This window comes from Aethalodelphis obliquidens, unplaced genomic scaffold (genome assembly GCF_003676395.1).
Source record: "Aethalodelphis obliquidens isolate GAN/ISIS:26980383/991018 unplaced genomic scaffold, ASM367639v1 scaffold14, whole genome shotgun sequence".
Taxonomy (NCBI): Eukaryota; Metazoa; Chordata; class Mammalia; order Artiodactyla; family Delphinidae; genus Aethalodelphis; species Aethalodelphis obliquidens.
This window is the reverse complement of record NW_020837958.1, coordinates 7,259,953-7,278,964: the sequence shown is the minus strand read 5'-3', so window position 1 is coordinate 7,278,964 and position 19,012 is coordinate 7,259,953. Positions and strand designations below refer to the sequence as shown.

Below are 19,012 nucleotides of genomic sequence, written 5' to 3'. Positions count from 1 at the left end.
CTTATAGTACTTCTTCCCTGTGCATGGTGAATCATATCCCATTTATGTATGTAACACATTTTGTTTGTCCATTCATTCACTGATGCACATTTGAGTTGTTTCTACCTTGTTGCTATTTTGAATCATGTTGCCCTGAACGTTCATGTACAAGTATTTGTTTGAATATGTGCTTTCAGTTTGAGGTGGTATATATGTAGGAGTGGAATTGCTGGATCATATGGTAATTTTATGTTTAAATTTTTGAGACACTGCCGAACTACGTTCCACAATGGATGCACCATTTCACATCCCCAGCAGAAACGTATAAAAATTCCAATCTCTTCCTATTCTCGCTAACACTTGTTATTTTCAAATTTTGATTACAGCCATCCTAGGCATGTGAAATGGTATCTCATTGTAGACTTTCTGAATATGGGATCCTGTCATCTGAGAATAGACATAGCTGTACTTCTTACTTTCCAATGTGGGTGCTATTTACTTATGTATTTATTCATTCCCTAATTGCTCTGCTGAAAACTTCAGGAATGAGTTTTAATAGAAGTGGCAAAATGGATATTCTTTTCTTGTTCCTGATTTTAGAAGAAAAGCTTTCAGTCTTTCACAGCTGAGTGTATGGTAGCTGTGGCGTTTTCATAAATGACCTTTATGAGGTTAAAAAAATTCCCCAGTTTGTTGAGTGTTTTTATCATGAAAGTGTGTAGATTTTGTCAAATGCTTTTTCTCACAAATAAGATTTTGAGTAGTAAAGAAGGTATCTATGAAAGTAACTGATGGCTGGGTTGACCAGGAAAGCTAAAGTTAAAGGCTGGGTGGGTTTACATGTAGAAAGGTAGAAGAAAAATCAGAGTGTACATTAGATGTAAAGGAGTGACAGGATCAAATACACACAGGCAAATGTAAACATGATTTCAGAACAAGTCGGTAACTTCTATCTAGTTTTTATTAATTCCCCAGATTATGTATAGAAACAATTCTATGCAGGTGTTCCAGCAACAGTCCTTACTGAGGTCTCAGCTGATAGCCAGCATCAATTGTTAAGTGTATGAATGAAGAAATTTTCATGGTGATTCCAGTCTGAGCCCTCATCTGTCACGAACTGTATAAAACTGATTAAGAACCACCTGGCTGAGCTCAGTCAGTCCCCAGAATCATGAAAAATTAATGAAGAAATAACCATTGTTGCTTTAAGCCTCTGAGTTTCGGGTGCTCTTTTGCATGGTAGAAGATAAATGAAAATACACGCAAAGACAAACACACCCATAAGCATAGTCAAGGAACACTGTATTATGGAGGGAAAAGTAGATGCCAGGCCAGAGCAGTGCAGAGCTGCTTCTAAATTCAAGTAATTCATTCACTAGGCATTTTATCTAACATACGCAAGGCCAGGTCATAGACACTAAAGAGAGAAACATGAGCACAAAGTAGTTTCTGCTCCAGGGGCAGCCACAACCTAAGGAAGAGGAAAGACATTACCTACAGCAAGCAATAAAAAAAAAAAAAAAAAAAAAAAAAATGTGGGCGCAAGAAGGAGGGAGACATAAATTCTGGATGGAGACAAGGAAAGGAAGAGATTTTCAAAATGCGAGGGTGAATGCATTTTGAAAAGTAGAAAATAAAAAATAAAACTTGCCAATGAAAAGGAACAGCATGTATAAAAGTACAGAAGTGTTAAATTATGTGTCTTATTCAGGGGCTGTAAAAAGTCAGATATGGGACAAGTCGGGGTGATGAGAAACAGTAGAGGATGAGGTGAATGACAATTTAAAAGGAGTTTGGACTAACCTTCAGGCAGAAAGAAGATAGTCACTGAGATGAATAAAAGCGTAACTCATCGACCAAAGATCAAGATGACAATCTTGATGGCTTCAGATTTTTGCCAAAGAATCAGAAGAGTGTTTATCCCATTAGCATCACTACAGGCTACAGTCTTCCTCAGCAAGTAATGATGGAGGGATAGGCAGTCTCTGTAAGGGTCTTCTGGGAAAGGACCGGTCACTCAATGTCAGTCATAGTACGCACTTGAGTTTATTAGATGAAAGCAACCTATGTTATGTGTCAGTGTTCTTTCTAATTTTCCTTCCCTGTCTCCATACTCTTCTTTACTACTATACATATAACCTCCAACTGAAGAAAATCATTGTTTATATATCCTTACATACTGGAACAAATTTTATTTCAAAGCTGAATGAAAGGATCGTCACAAATGAAAGTGAAATTGCTAACAAGTGAAGGCATTAGTGTATGGCTATGATTCAATCACCACATTGAGACTTGGAGACACAGTTCCAAGAACACCCACATTATCTTATTTCTCGGATTATGGTAGTATCCTTGATCATCCTTCCTGGCAGCTTGCTTTCACTTGAACTCAAACCTTGTCACAATCCTCTCGGATTACACTGCCCAGCTCTTTGAACATCAGTTAAAATCTCTTACTGAAGCCCATGGACTACTAGTAAAGAAAAGGGGTGCAGCCTACCAACAAACAACTGATTTGTTTGGATAGTAACCAAAAAGGTGATAAATTCACCCCCACCCCTAGATGCATCGGAATTAAATTACCTGGGATCTATGTGAAATATTATTACTAATATATTTACATGAATAGTTACTGTTAATAATACTATTATTACTAATAATAGCTAACTCTCACTAAGCACTAGGTGCTAGATAATGATCTTAGCATTGTATATTAAGTAACTGATTTAATCCTCACAGTAGCACTATCAGGTTCTCTTTCACTTGGGATGCTTGCTCTTGGAACGCAGCCACCATGTTGTGAGGAAGCCCAGACCACGTGCAATGGGACCAACAAACCCAGCTAAGCCCACAGCAAGCAACCAGCATCCACTGCCAGGCATGTATACAAACAGGCCTTTATGAGATGATATGAGCCTCTCAGTCTTTGAGTCTTCCATCTGAGGACTTACTTGGAAGCCATGGAGCAAAGACAAGCATCCCTGCTGTGCTCGGACTTAATTTTTGACCCACGGAAAATGAGAGTTTTAATGTAATATGTTATGCAGAGATAGATAATAGAGTAATAAAATACAACTAATATTCCCACATTACAGACGAGGAAACCCTGCTGTAACTATTTGGTGAAATGTCTGTTTCCTCCAATAAGCTCCCTTATTTGCTATAGCATTTCCTGCTTGAAGCACTGGCTGGCCCTAATATACAGCAGATAATGAGAACCGTAGAGGGGTAGAGCAGAGAGAGCCATTTTCCTCTCTTTATCCAATTCTCCTTGAGAACAGTCAGTGTTCACACAGGCAAGCAGGCCTTAATTGTTCATTTATTACAAAGAACGAGGCCTGTGAAAACTACATAAGGCAGGTGAATTATAATCTGGAACTGATTTAAGAGTTTTTTTGCAGGAAGACTGTTGAGCAAAAGTACCTTTTTACCAACTACTGAGACAAAAGTATATACTTCTTTCCTGACATTATGTTTCTCAATGCTGCTAAACCAATAGATGGCAATGCCACCTAGTGATGAAAGAACCCAGAGTCCAGAATCCTTCCTGTCTTTAAACTTTTCATTTACTCTTGCATTAGTGCCTTCTCAGATACTGTGACCTGCTCCCTGGTTCTATGTGCAGAAGTAGAGAAACACACACAAGCCCACAGAGATTCTCTCAGCTCCCTTTTACTGGCTATGTACTTACCTTCCCTGGCTTCTCTGTGCGCTTTGCATCTACTGGTCTATCCCCTGTGATGTTCTGCAACAGGAGTCTGCCTTTGCACTAGTGGGGTCATTTGCCAAAAGTGGATGGGAGGTTATGCTCCCCTGGGTTGACCCTAAGCTAATGACTAATGGGTGTAGGCCTATGAAAGCTCATCTCCTTCTCTTGAAGTTGGGACAAATTCTTAAGTGTGATTTACATTCCAGAGCTGTCCTTCAGGATTCATCTGAGGCCAGGATTTGAGATACTCTTCCTTCCTGTCCAGCTTCCCCCTCTATCTTAAAGGCTTTCCTGGGTGCACATCTTTAATCAATCAACTGTCCATAAATCCTGATCTCAGGATCTGCTTCTAGAGAACTAACCCCAAGGCAAAGGGTATCAGCAGTTTTGTTGAGGAGGAGAAGTAAGCATCCTACTAACAGACAGTCGTAAGGCAGGGCACTGTTTTAACTCCCCAAGCTATTATTTATCTTCCTAACTGTATTCAAATTTTCCCAGGGTACTCAAACAAGGCAGAGAAAAAGATGATCAGGCACACCGAAAATGTGACAAGAGTGACTTTATAATTTTCGCTATTATCTTAGGCACAAGCTTTATGACAGCTCAAGTATTCAGATGTGTCAAATTATACATATATATGCAAATTATATATAACAGTGCCAATTATGTATGTATCTATAATATATATATATTACAATATAGGAGAATCTTATTAAGGTAAGGGATAAGTGTCAATTCTATTACAAGACAGACACTGTGCTAATGATGCTGATCTTGTGCTCAAGGACTAAATAAGGGCAGAGAAAAATGAACTGTGACCATGGGGTTGGCCCCATCCAGCAGATGCAGGCATACAATTAAACTGAAGTCAAATATTACAAACTGCAGGACATACATGGTATAAAACCACATTCAATTTGGGAAACTATTCAAAAGAGTCTGGTTTGAGTGGAATCTGGATGTTCTGTAGGGTGCCACACTGGGGTTTTAAGCAGCAATTCTTGGTATTTAACAAGAATCAGAATTTTCAAAATATACTGATTATTGTGAGGGTGACTCTAACCAAGATTTGAGTCCCTGGAAAAGAAGTTGTCATGAACCAGCTGAGGGATTCAGATTCAAAACTAGCTTCCAGATTGTTGAAGAGCAATAAGGCAGCCAGAGACTTACGGATAGTGACTAATTGTACAACACAATTAAGTGAGTAAAAAGACTGCAGTACAATGCTCTCACTGTGTAAGGGGTTGGGGGCTGGTATAGTGAACTTCTCTCTGCTTTCCTCCAGGCAAGAGGTATTCGAGGAAGAGTTTTAAAGTATTCATAGATCCTACGGTTCATGAGGAGGGGGTGGGAATGCACAGCTGTGCACTGTTTTAATGGGTGCCAGGATCATCATCATTTTCTCCTTCTCTCACCTTCCCCTCCTCTTCTCCTCCTCTTTGTCCTTTTTCTTCTTTTTCTTCTCCTCCTCCTCTTTCTTCTCTTTCTTTCTCCTCCTTCTCCTCCTTTTTCTTCTTCATTCTGATTGCCAGCAGCAGCAATTATTGAAATGCTTACCATGTGCCTAGTACTATTGTATATCATATGAATGTAATAACTCACAATCTTTGCAATAGCCATATGAGAAAGATATTATAAAATTCCCAGTTCACAGATGATAAAACTGAAATGTATAATTCGCCCACATCTCCAATGGTGGAGCCAGGAGTCGAACCCAAGCAAGGTACCAGAGTCCACACTCTAGGAAAATACTTTCTGGTAGGCAATGTTTGCTATACGGACAACTAAGGTCATGCTGTGGCTGACTGTGTCTTATAGCCAAAGGAATTACCTTTGAATTTGAAGAAAGGGATTCATCTCTCTTTTTCAAATTCTATTTTAAACTATTATTTCCAAAATCCTCTGGGACCCATCTATTCCACCTTTTCATCCTCTGAAATCCTTTATTGCTTATTTGAGACTCATCATTTATACTGAATCACCAGTTCTCATTTCATGTACCTGCCTTCTTACCCCAACTACACTAAATTATCTCTGAAGGAAGACATTGCATCGTACAGGTATTGCATATTACGGAGCTTGGCAAACAGGAAGCATGTAATAGAATCTTGCTGACAGATTAATTGCAGATGGATAAAAAGGGGATTTGCCAACAATGGAATATATTGTCAGGAGGATGCCATCAAATCCCCTTTGAAAGAGATATTTATAAATAGGATTCAATCTCAGCCATTTTAGGTGATTTAATGTGGTCCTACTTGAAGTGAAAGGAATAATCTCCAAGAATCTCTTCTAAGTCTATTACTCGATACTTCTGGTATCTGTCTTCCTAAATCTCCACAAACCTACTTTTCAAGGTAGTTGTGGCATAAGAAGACTGGACAATCTTGCCTTTAAGCCTAATGTAATACTTTGGAAAGATCATAAGCTTTGGGGGAAGTCAATTTGGGATATTAATTTAAGCTCTATACTGTAATAACAGGGAAATCTTGATGGATTTTTACCTCTCTGAGCCTCAGTTTCTTCAACTGCAAATAACCCTATAGGTTTATTCTAAGAAAATGTAGAAATGTGTACATTAGTGTAGCATCTGAAGAGTCATGATCACTCAATACATATTAGTCCTCTTCTTTCCTTTTACCTAACTTAACTCTTAAAAAATCAGATCATTCCACAAGTTGCTCTATTTCAGTATAAAATAGCCATTTAACATGCATGAATTTGTGAATATGCATAAATATAGATGAAATAGTTATACCACAAAGCTCAGTAAGGTAACTGGAAGACAGGTGAACTCCAGATGTCAACCTTAGGGTTGTCAACAATCTGATAACACACAAAATAACCCATACCTTATAAGACTACTAAGTAACGAAAAAATTTACCAGCATTCAGATCAGAAATTGCCTGTTTGTAGAAAGTGAGTGGCTGTAATGTGATGATGATTTATTGCTGCAGCTCAGAGAGACAAAGAATCTGCAAGCAGGGACTTCCCTGGTGGTGCAGTGGTAAAGAATCCACCTGCCAATACAGGGGACACAGGTTCTAGCCCTGGTCTGGGAGGATCCCCCATGCCACGGAGTAACTGGGCCCGTGCACCACAACTACTGAGCCTGCGCTCTAGAGCCCGTGAGCCACAACTACTGAAGCCCGCGCGCCGAGAGCCCGCGCTCCGCAACAAGAGAAGCCACCGCAATGAGAAGCCCGTGCACCGCAACGACGAGTAGCTCCAGCTCTCCACAACTAGAGAAAGCCCACGCACAGCAACAAAGACCCAACGCAGCCAAAAATAAATAAATTAATAAATAACTAAATAAAAGAATCTGTAAGCAGCCCCAGGAGCTATACAAAGAAAACGTTGACAACTGGAGGAAATGTTAACAGTTATATGAATCTGTGCAATAGCAAATAAGGATGGAAACAGTAAACTAACTGATAACAATGTAGTTAATGAGTTCTGTACCAGAATGTCTCAACTTTGAAAGGTTATAGGGGAAGACAAAGGACCACATCAAATCAACATACTGACGTTGATCAAAGTAAGTGGCTACTCCATTTGGGACTGGAAAGGAGTGACAAAAAGGTATCAAAGGATGATTAAGAATGAGAACAGAGTTCAGAAAACACTGAGAAATCAGTACTAAGAGGTTCATTACTTTACCCTAATAAAAAGGTTCTGGAAAAAGACATGGTGGTTCTATCTGAATTAGCTTGTTGAAGGAAGTAAAAGTGTGTTTTTAATTAAAGTATTTAATGACTTGAGTTTTCATTCTACAGATTTAGATTCTTCTCAACAAATTATATATATGTATGTATACATATATGTGTATATGTATATATACATATATATATATATATATATATATATACTTTCAAGAGAGTCAATATAGAAAAAATCCCTTTAATTTGTCAAGGATAGAAAATCCAACAAAATTTATAGTCAAAGTCTTGGTTTCCAGAATGGCTTCCAAAGTTAAGAAATAACCTTTGTTAATATACATCCCTAAACTTTATCTTCCCAGTGATAAAGGATTATGCCAGCACAAAATATAAACTAAATATATATAATCATTTGTATGAGTGTGCATACACACATACACACTCATGTTTTAGTTTTTAATGGAGTATCTTATGGGATAAATACTCACTTTAACATTAGATAATTAACAAAATAAAAAAGTTAATTCAGGATTCACTGATTTTTTAATCTAAACACTTTTATGCCAGAATAATCAATTCTCAGGGAACTAATGTCATCAATCATTCAAAATAAAAGTGAATGATCTCCACATAAAGATCATAAATGCTAAAAATATTTGTACATATTTAACATGTGAGAATTTTACTTGGGGGCTGTATAAATGAAATTCATTTAAAATTTTGCATTCATTATATCTCTTGAGTTGGTATTTAATAGCAATTATAAATTTAGCTTGTATACACAGGCAAATTATGCAATCCAAGTTTAAATTAATTTTCATTAATAAAAACAGTACAGTACATTGAGAACATCCAACTGGATTCAATTGCATTTGATTTAGCAACTGAAATTCATCTGAAATAAGTAGTAATTTTCTATCTGCAATATTAATTCAAAATTCAAATGATATACTAATTACAGACTTTTCAGAGAGCTAATTATTTCAGTTTAAAATACAGAATTACTTTCATTTTTTTAAACACTTATTTAACTTTGAGAATTACACACTTTAAACTTGTATATTTCTCCATTTGTATAGTGACCCTCTATAATTTTTCAGGTCAAAGACCATGAATTAATATATGATTACTTCAAGCGTAAGTGCTTGACGTCACTCAATTGAAAATGGTTAAGAAAACAGGCTATCTAGACCCATTTCATGTCTACTCCTGCAAAATTCTAGGTTCTCTGAAGTAAGAAACTATGCCATCATTAACTTATTGGATCCATCAGAACCTGCCACATAATAGGTGCTCTGCATATACAATGAATGAAACCCCAGACATAATTCTTTGGGGAATTGGATATGATTAATTAATACACATTTTTTTCTACCTGTAAAAATTGTTAGTTGCTCTACAATAAAACATATGTCTTGGTAGTGGGATAAGGAGACCTGGAATAAAACACACTATATTAAATATGGTGACAGACTGAATATAAAATGGACAACAGCCAGACCATATATAAAACTAGAGCACTGGCCCACGATCAGCAGCAACCACGCCAGAAAACCACACTACTTATCTACAAGTCAGACTTGCAAGGTCAGACCATCATCTCTAGCAAAAAAAAAAAAGAAAATCAGGAAGCCAAACAATAACCCCTGTAACATTCATAATCGTCTAAAACAATTGGCTGTGACTAATAACTGATAGTTTCCCTAATTTTTGCTCTCACTTCGAACTTAGGACCAACCAATACTTCTAACCGATCCCATAATATGCCCTACTTCTAGTTAGCCCATGACAGTTTCCTCATGCCAAAAGCCTCCCTTCAAGGCATTCCTGAAGCCTTCCCCATTTTTAACTATGAAGCTTTCCCACTCCTCTGCCTGCCTTTGAGTCTCTACTAAACACAAGTGATAGTGGCTATTTCCCTTGCTATAGTAAGCTCTGAATAAATAAGCCTTTGTTTTCCTCATTTGGGTGGTCTTTTTTCCCACAACAGAAAAATTTTGGATGGTAGGTTAATGGATGATTTTTTTCTTTATGTGTTTTCTGTGTATTACATACATTCTGGGGTGTTAATAAACTTCCATAATAAGAAAATGTAAATGTTATTTAGTCAGATAGAGAAAATATACCCTTTATATTGACATCTCCATATTTTCTGGATGTATGTGTGTAGTTAGACAGAGGTGACAGTTCAGGAGACATCTAGAAGAAAGGCTTGGATAGACTACATATTATGGATCCTGACTTGGAATATTACCCTCCTTAGTGGAAGCCACTTTGAAATGCTGCACGTAACACTTTGTAGTTTTCTTTCTAACTCAAGAACAAACAACCAAAACTCTGATTATCTTCCAACTCTTGACATCCCAGGTTTGGAATGCCTTTTGCAAAGAACTGCTAATTTTGGACAACCAATTGCTGACAATCAGAAGACATTACTAACATTACTTTTAGTGCATCCAAATGATACACATACCTTAGTGTGACAATCTTTTATTGCCATGAGAACTTGTCCTGTTATCCACCCATTGCACAGAATAGATAATCTAGCAGTAAAGTGCTATGAAAAGAAAAATAGCCAGCTGTTAATGAGTAATTAAGACGTGACAAGTATTAAATATTTTTACATGTAGCTTATCATTTCATTTCACAAGAACTCAATATTGCAAGTGCTATTATTCTCCCTATTTTCCAATTAAGAACTTGAGACATAAATGGATAAGTGGCCTGCCCAAGAAAAAATATTTACCAGTGGCTTAACTCAGATACTTTTACCCCAAAGCCTATGCTCTTAACCATTAGCTATAATCTCTCCCTCTCCCAACCCTCAAAAGAAGACACACATATGCACATACATACCTGACAATAAAATATGGGTCAAGCACAAATGAGAGGAGTAAATTTATCATATTCTCTTTTTTAGATCTGATAGTCTAATATTCCTATTTTTTCTTACATATCCAGATGTAGCAAGGAAGTCTTTCACCTATATCTAAGAACTTAGGAATACCAAATTTAGGAAGCAAACATATAAATTCCAGTTTGAATAGCTTAACATATAAAAAATATATTGCTTATTGCGTATTTAAGAAGGATGTTGTTACTTTCTCACTTTCTGAAATGATATTACAAATTGCATAATATACAGACACTCAATATGTACTCTAAAGAAGCGATGACAAGTACAATCTATAGGTTTAGGCTACTAAAGTTTACCTTTAAGGCTTTGTGGTCTCTGACATGTAAATTAACTTCTTCATGACACAATTTCTGCATCTAACAAATGGGAATAATCCATGCTACAATTCTTTGGGGTTCTTACAAATAGTAAAAGAGATAAAACATTAAACACTGTGTCAATGAGTGGAAGCATCTTGAACCATTTGCATCAAAATTTCTCTAGTTCGAAACAATGTAAAATGTTGGAAAAATTACCAAGATGGCACATCTGTAATTACTCAATTTCATGCATTCATGAGAGCCTCTTTAGAAACAAACCAAACAGTTTTCCAGAGAAAGGGTACCCTTATGGGAGATGCCCATAAGGGGAAGGGGAAGGAGGAGATGGGGAGGAGGCCAGAGGAAAGGGGGTAAAAATTGAGGGAGAGAACACAGTAAAAAGAGAAGGCTAATGTGCCCACTATTAATTGTTTTGTTCCATAAGCAGAGCTTCCCAACACCTTACCTTTCCTGATAACCTTCAAAAACTCTCCCAATAGTTCCCTTTTCAATGGTTTCCATCTTGTTTCCTAGTCTCTCAGAGAGAGGAGAGGCAGTTGATTGCTTTCTAATGAAATGGGAAGCTGTATTTTAATTAAGTTATCAATGAGACTAATGCATTTAAAGTGTCTGATTTTGTTGCCAAGGTAAATAGTAATTGAAAACAAAATGGTTAGAGGCAGGCAAAATAGGTTCTAGGTTGAGCTGATGCCAAGTTGTCCTCAGTAAATCAGCAAAGTCCTTCTAACTCTATTCTCTACAGCTTGGTCTCTCTGTAAACTGGAAGGAGATAGTGTAGGACACTATCTTTCCTAAACATAGGCAATGTATGAGCAAAAGTAGGAGAGATAAGAAAGACAATGAGAGAGAAAGGTGGAGGGAGGGAGGGATGGTGAGAAAGAGAGAGAGAGAGAGAGTGAGAGAGAGAGAGAGAGACTGAGAAAAGTATAAGAACATAGAGCCAAAGCCTTAGTTACAGAAAAATTCAGAGACTGAAATTATGACATAATAACAAGGTCATCACTTTAAGTTGAAAAATACTAGGTTATAATCTATCAATTACTTTTCATCTCTTTGATTTGAGGAAGTTATTTAATTCCTCTAACACTTATTTTTCACATCTGCATCCTGAGGCTAATAATGTCAACATTAAAGGTTTGATTTGGAGCTAAAAGGTATCTGTCTCAACCACCCAACACATACTAGATGTTCTATATACGTTAACTCATATTATTTAACTATATTTCCCATAATTGTCTAATTTTACACTTCTGCTCTTGATATTCCAAAGATCATGATGCCTCCTCATGGAAGCATGTTGTATTAGTTTCCTAGGGCTGCCATAACAAAACACCACAGAGTGGGTGGCTTAAACAACAGAAATTTATTTTCTCATAATTTTGGAGGCTGCAAGTCCAAGATCAAGGTGCCAACAGGGTTGGTTTCTTCCGAGGCTTCTCTCCTTGGCTTGCAGATGGCCACCTTTTTGCCGTGTCTTCACATGGCCCTTTCTCTGTGTGTGCACAACCCTGGTGTCCCTTCCTTTTCTTAAAGGATGCAAGTCATACGGAATTAGTACCTCACTCTACTTTAACCTTAATTACCTCTTTAAAGTCCGTATCTTCAAATACAGTCACATCGGAGATTAGGGCTTCAACATATGAATTTGGGGTGAACATAATTCAGTCCGTAATATATGTTGTTCACACTGGTCATAGCAATGGAGATGGCTCAGCTTTGACTTTTAGAGATTCTTCTACGTGTTCCTGAAGAATATCCAGTTTGGAGACAGAACTTATTTCCAATACTGCTTCATTATTCAAGCCCTACTTCCAAGATTCCTTTTGTTAACATGCCCCCAGTCTGTGTACTCTTACAAAAACTTTAGATGATTGATTTGAACCATTGGATTAAAATCTATTCCTCATGCCAAAGGCAGTGAAATACCATTTGGATGCTATTATTGATACTGTCTTCTTTAACTAATGTACAGGTTATTTTTACTTTTTCAGGGAATTTTTGATGAACATGAAATATTCATAGCGGACAGATAATATTGAAATGACATCGTTAAATAATTAAAAATGTGAAGATCTCCACTGGGGATTATTACATTAAGACTGAGAATATACTCTCATTATCTGCTCTCTATTTCTGAGATATTGTGGAATAAAAGGAACTTCTGAGTAATTTCTCTAAGCTATTATCTACCTTTAGAGAGACTTAAACTTTGCATTAGATTTTCAGCAGAACGAATGATTATTAAAATGTTCTTGAATAAACTTAGGAACCTAATACTCAAGTGCCATATGTAATAAATATAGGATATGCCAAATGTTAGCACTTCCAAATATCAGTGTGACCGAAGGTACGAGAAAAACTTTTGAGCATCCAAAGGATTAAGTTTAATCTCAGCTACTATATTTGTCAACTACATATTCTATTTGTTTCCATATTCAGAATTGGTTTATGGCTATATCTGCTTGTGCATGGCATGGCAATGGAAAAAAAGATGGACATATTCTCAATATGTCTATAAGGTAGACATAACTATTTTACAGGTGAAGAAACTAAAACTAGAAATGGTTAAGTGAAATGACTAAGGTCATACAAACAGAGAAAAACACTGGAAGTTTTCTAAATCCAAGCCCAATTACAAACTTTACTACCTTCTCTGGAAATTGATAATATTATGCCTTGCTTCCTTATTGGGTGGCTGTAAAATTCATTAAAACAATGAAAATTAAGGCGCTCTACAAATTGTACCAGGATTCACAAATGAATTTTTGATTACTACATGCTATTCCCAAACTATTTGTGACATTTTTTTCTGTTTACTAAATTGAGGTATTAACTTGTTATTTCTATAAATTTTATCCATTATTTTGCAACAGAAGTAAGACTGCTGTGGATGTCGAGAAAAGGGTAATCAGAATATACAATAATTAATATACAAGTAAAATTAATGGTATTTATAAAAGTGTGCTGTGCATTCAGCATTATGGTTAAGGCTGTGAAGGATCACAAAGACTACTTGAACAATATATAATGTACATGTTCTCACTTTTAAGCTTAAACTATCCAAGACATTTTGGAATAGTAATTATTATATAAAGAACAGCAACAACATTTACTGTGTGCCAAGAAATATTAGAAGCCCGGCATGTATGACCTCACACATATATGCACAACCATGAAGTAATAAGAAAATTCTTTACTCACTACATCAATTTCCAATTACTAATTTACTTACTAACATCTTCGGATCTGTGTGGTTTATTCCTGTCATTTAACTGCTCTCTCAAAATTTATCTTTGTCTTCCATACTAACAAATCTAACAGCTTGCTCTTCATTATTTTCTGAAATATTCATTGTGGAGGACCTCATTTTTTAAAAGTTGGCCTCCCTTGGATGCCATGACACTACATCATCTGAGTTCTCTCCCCCCTCTTTGATACTATCTCCACCTATTTTGTCGCTATTTCCTTCTCATTTAACCCAAAGTGTAGAGATATGGGAAGAATCTGTTTTAACATAACAATCCCAGCCACTTCCATAGCTTCAATTAGCATCTCCCCAGGTAGAGGGAAGTATTTAAAAGGCAAATGCAGACAATGCAATGATGCATTGATTTATTAAATATTTACTGAGTGTCCTCTTTGATAGATACTTCTTTAAATGATGGGAAAACTGCAGCAACAAAAAGAACAGAAATTCATTCCCTCATAGAATCTTATTCCTAGTAATGAGAAGGAAATACTCCTCTTAATCTGAAAAGATGATTTTTCTAATAAAAAGCAAAACAAACAAAAAAAGGAGGGTAAGGAGAATTTTATTTATGGCAGATAAAGACAGTTATTAGAATTGTGTTTCTGAAGACTCTTCAAAAATGACCATTTGCAATTTATACTTTTCACAGGCATCCTTATAAAAGAACAAAAAAAGTGAACTTATTTAGTATGATGTTAAGATGCAACTAAAAGGAAACAATGAAAAGTCACTTAATGCAAAGTGATGAAATTTTTTCTCATGTTAAAAAAATTCTATGGTACACAGGTGAAGGCAAATTTGCTGGGTCTCCAGTGCTATTGAATATAAAAGACTCTAAAACTGTATCCATTTTCATTCAATTCCTATCATATCAAAGGTACATACTATCAACATATTTTATGACTTGATGTTGACCTTGATCACCTTGCTGAAGTAGCATTTGTCAGGTTTCTGCACTATAAAATTACTCTAGTTTCCCCCTTTTCCATGCTGTACTCTTTGGAAGGAAGTCACTGTTCACAGCCCACATAAAGCCCATATAAAGGCCATATAAAGACTGTAGATTTATGCTCCCTCTCTTTGAGGACAGACAATCTACAAAATTTACTTAGAATTCTTCTGCACGGAAGACTTGTCTCTTCCCCCCATTTATTAATTTACTCAAATATTTGTTTACATCTATATGGATTCATGGATATTTATTTTATATTTTGGGTTATAATCCAGTATTACTTCACAAATTTTTCCAGTTTTGGCCATTAGGAGTTCTTTCAGTTGGCTCCTGTGCCTCTTAAGACACACTCATATCTGTATAGTTTCCTCCTTTATTTGTTTGAGCACTTGCATATTTTATGACACTATAAGATGCTCTAGAGTCATCTCATATGTTGCCTAGCATCAGTCATTTCTCCAGGGACCTCTGGTTCTTTTTTCTAGTAAAGGGTATCAGAAACAAAGATCTGGGTGGTAGCTACGCTCACTGCTACTGCAGTGCCATTTCTTTCAGGCCTTCTCAGCAGTCAGAGAAAAGAAACACATATGTAACTAACTCATGTATATACACATATTCATTTTAAATATTTCTATATGGAACCATATCTATTTATATTAAGTTAAACATGAGTTCTTACCGATGTCTCCAGCTCTAAGCCCTTACCGCATGTTTTATTCTAGCCTCCTTCTCTTGCTTATCTACAAATTCCCACCCCAACAGTGTGAAACCTGGCTCCCACTATCCACCCTCCTTTTGCTTAATTGTTCAATTCCAGTATACATGTATAGAAGTATCAGAAGCATTAACCCCTACCCCCAGAGGAAACAATTTATCAATCACAGCACAGTGAGCCTGTGCAGTTTTTTTTACTTGTTTTGGGTTTGGTTTTTCTTTTTTTTAGTCTTAGTATTACATACTCCACTCATTTCCAAAGTTACTTAGGTCAGCATTTTCACCCCTTTACGCTCCTCAGTGAGGTTGTTTCATACATTTGTAATACAGATGGATATTCTTGACAGAGCCTACATTCCTGCTCGTGACACCTTGAGCTCCTACACGGTATTTTAAATTTGCAAACATTATGATACGTTATTTGTGCTGTGAGATTCTATGCATTTTCAAAATATAAATCCTGTGACGTACAATACATTACGTGTATGATAAAGAATAGTTTCACCATCATAAAAATCCCCAGTGCTTTGCCTATTCATTCTTACCCTAAACTTTGAAACCATTGATCATTTTACTTTCTCCATAGTTTTGTCTTTTCCAGAACGTCATATAATTGGAATCATACAATATGCATCCTTTTCAGATTGGCTTCTTTCTTGTAGAAATGTGTATTTAATGTTCCTACATGTCTTTTAGGCTTGATCGCTCGTTTCTTTTTATTGTAGAATAATATTCCATTGAATGGTTATACCAAAGTTGGTTAATTCATTCAACTATTGAATAGCATCTTGGTTATGTCCAGTTTTAGCAACTGTATAAAAAGCTGCTATAAATATTCACATGCAGTTTTGTTTTTTTTAAATACGTTTTCAACTCAAGTGGGTGAATAGCTAGGAGCACAATTGCTACCCCGTATGATAAGAGTGTACTTAGGTTTATAAGAAAGTCTTAAAATGTTTTTCATCATGGCTGTACCATTTTGCATTCCCACCAGCAATAATTGAGAGTTTCTGTTGCTCACATCCTCATCAGCATTTGGTGCTTCAATGTTTTGGCTTTTAGATATTCTAACAGAAGAACTTAAATTACTGATGAGGCCTTAAATATATTTGTATCCTCTATGGCACCATGAGCAAATGTGAACAAATGTTTGCAGTTACCCAATATGTATGAAAATGTTCACAGATTCATTTTTCAATAAATCTACAGGAATTATTGTCACAATTTTACTGATGATTTCATTAAGGCTCAGAGGTTAACAAAGTTTCCCAAGCTTATGTAAATATCAGGGGCCAAATCACCCAGACATGTGTCAGCTACAAACTGGCATGTTCCACTGGCACTTGCCATCTACCCATACGAGGATTAGATCATGTGCTGCAGCAGCTGCTGACTTTCAACACCTCTTGAAAAGAGTTCAGGTAGAGAGCAGAAATGAGGCATTCCGGGCTCTGGAAGAAAACTGGCAGAACAGCTCTTCAGATAGTTATAGATATTTTCAGGAGATAATTTTATGAGCCCAGTTCTTGTATCTCCTCATATCTAGAAAATCACTAAAATCCTTCATGGTGACGCCTGCTTCTCGCGACGAGCAGTAACCTGCACAAGACTAGCAGAAACCTTCTGTAAAAAATATGTGCTTGATTGCATGTACTCCCCCTTCATCAAAATCACATATATACTGACCTTCCCCCCCTGCCTCTTTGGAGCAGCTTCTCAGAGCTATCGGGGATGCTGTCTCCCGGGCTGCAGCCCTCATTTTGCCCCCAAATGAAACTTAACTCGCAACTCTCACGTTGTGCATTTTTTTAAAAGTCGACACATGTTACCTCAAAGCCATGCTATTTTACCATTCCATAATAACTTCTATGGGTCTGGGCAAATGGGTAGTCCTCAATAAATAAATTTAGTGTATTTATTCTGACCACCAATCCTGGGAACAAATAAAACTGTTATTTAATAAATGCAATTGGTAAAATGGTTCAGGTATCTTCAGCGTTATGTTATTTACCATTCCTCTGTCTGGGTTCCCTTAGAAAACTTGTTGATTGGTGAAGGGAACACAAGTTGCCACCCCAAATGTGCTTCTTCAGCATATTGATTATCTGAGCTGCTTATTTTTAAGAAATTGCACACACATAAGAAGTTCTGAAAACAAGTAGAAGTTACCCTTTTGTAAGACAAATTTACATTTATAAGGGAAATCTCCATTTGTAAGAGTATCTACCTCTCTGGACCAGAAGAGGATGACCAAATCTGTGGAACCTCTTATCGGCAGAGAAGCGGGGACTTAAATTTGCATGAAAACCCTACCCTTGTTTACTATGCTTTTCCTGACAGCCTCCCCCATAGTAACTGGTTCCACCACCCACAGCATCTTCTTTAGTCTTTAGCTAAATATGTTATTCAAGGTAGTGGCTTGGGCCATTTTGGAGAGTTACTCAGTTTTTCTTTGTCTCATCCATGTATACAGGGGGTGTACGTGTCCCTAAATTTCTGTTTGTTTTTCTCCTGTTAATCTGTCTTTTATTACAGGAGATGTCTCAGCCTAGAACCTAAAAGGTTAGATAGAAAATTATTTTTCCTTCCCCACATTGGCACTTATGATGGAATAAATGGTGGGCTATAAACATTGTTGCCAGAAAGTTAGAGTTTATTGAATCTTCTGCTTTCCTTATCTTTTTGTTTCTTCTTCTAACTTCTTTCCTCTTTCCATTTGCCTAGCCCTCTACTTGCAAAAATGAAGAGTAGCAACCAGGGCCTTAAGGTTGAAATAATGAGCACTGGCTTTAATTAATCTGAAAAAATGTTACCTATTTGTCTTGAAAATTTTCAGACTGCTTTTTCCCCTCCTGCAAAGAATTTAATTAATCCCCTCCTTCACAAAGAACTTATAACTCACATTCCAAGCTAATTAAATCTGGAGAATGTATTACCTTGTTACAATACAGCCTATCATTTATATAGTGACAGCGGTATTATTACTTTTACCAATTATTTTGTATTTCATTCTATCTAGAATGGGACCACCTGCAGCAACCTCATTGGTCCTCACAAACGTGAAACAGTAGTCAGGAACTGGTGGTGAGGTTACTGATGAAAGCAGGGTACATGCATCTTAACATAATTCTGAAAGAGGTCTAACCCTCTAGCTCATTTCTCAAATTGTTTAAGCTGACTGCCAGTATGTCTAAGGCTGTAGAACCTTCTGACTCCAAGGAGCAAAAACCTACTCCAATCACAGAAAAGGTATTAGAATTGGGAACAGAAAGCCTAGGATATAGGCTGTGGGGACATTTGCGGCACTGCATCTCACCAGCATTTACTCTACCTCTTTGGGGGGACTCTCCTCCCATTTGACACAATCTGGTAGGACTTCATCAAGGTGTCTGGAGAAAAAGCAAACGCACACAAGACCAACCAAACTCTCCCCTCCATAGAATTTGAATCTTGAGAGACAAACAAAGCAGACAATAGAAATAATTTGCTCCAGCAATGCTCCTGAGACGAC

General features: G+C 36.8%; 1 long non-coding RNA gene across 1 annotated transcript in view; it reads right to left on the bottom strand.

Annotated features, from left to right (window-relative positions):
* LOC113624807 (uncharacterized) overlaps positions 1 to 19,012 on the bottom strand; it is a 224,520-nt gene that overhangs the window by 154,748 nt on the left and 50,760 nt on the right. The gene's annotated exons all lie outside the window — the stretch shown is intronic.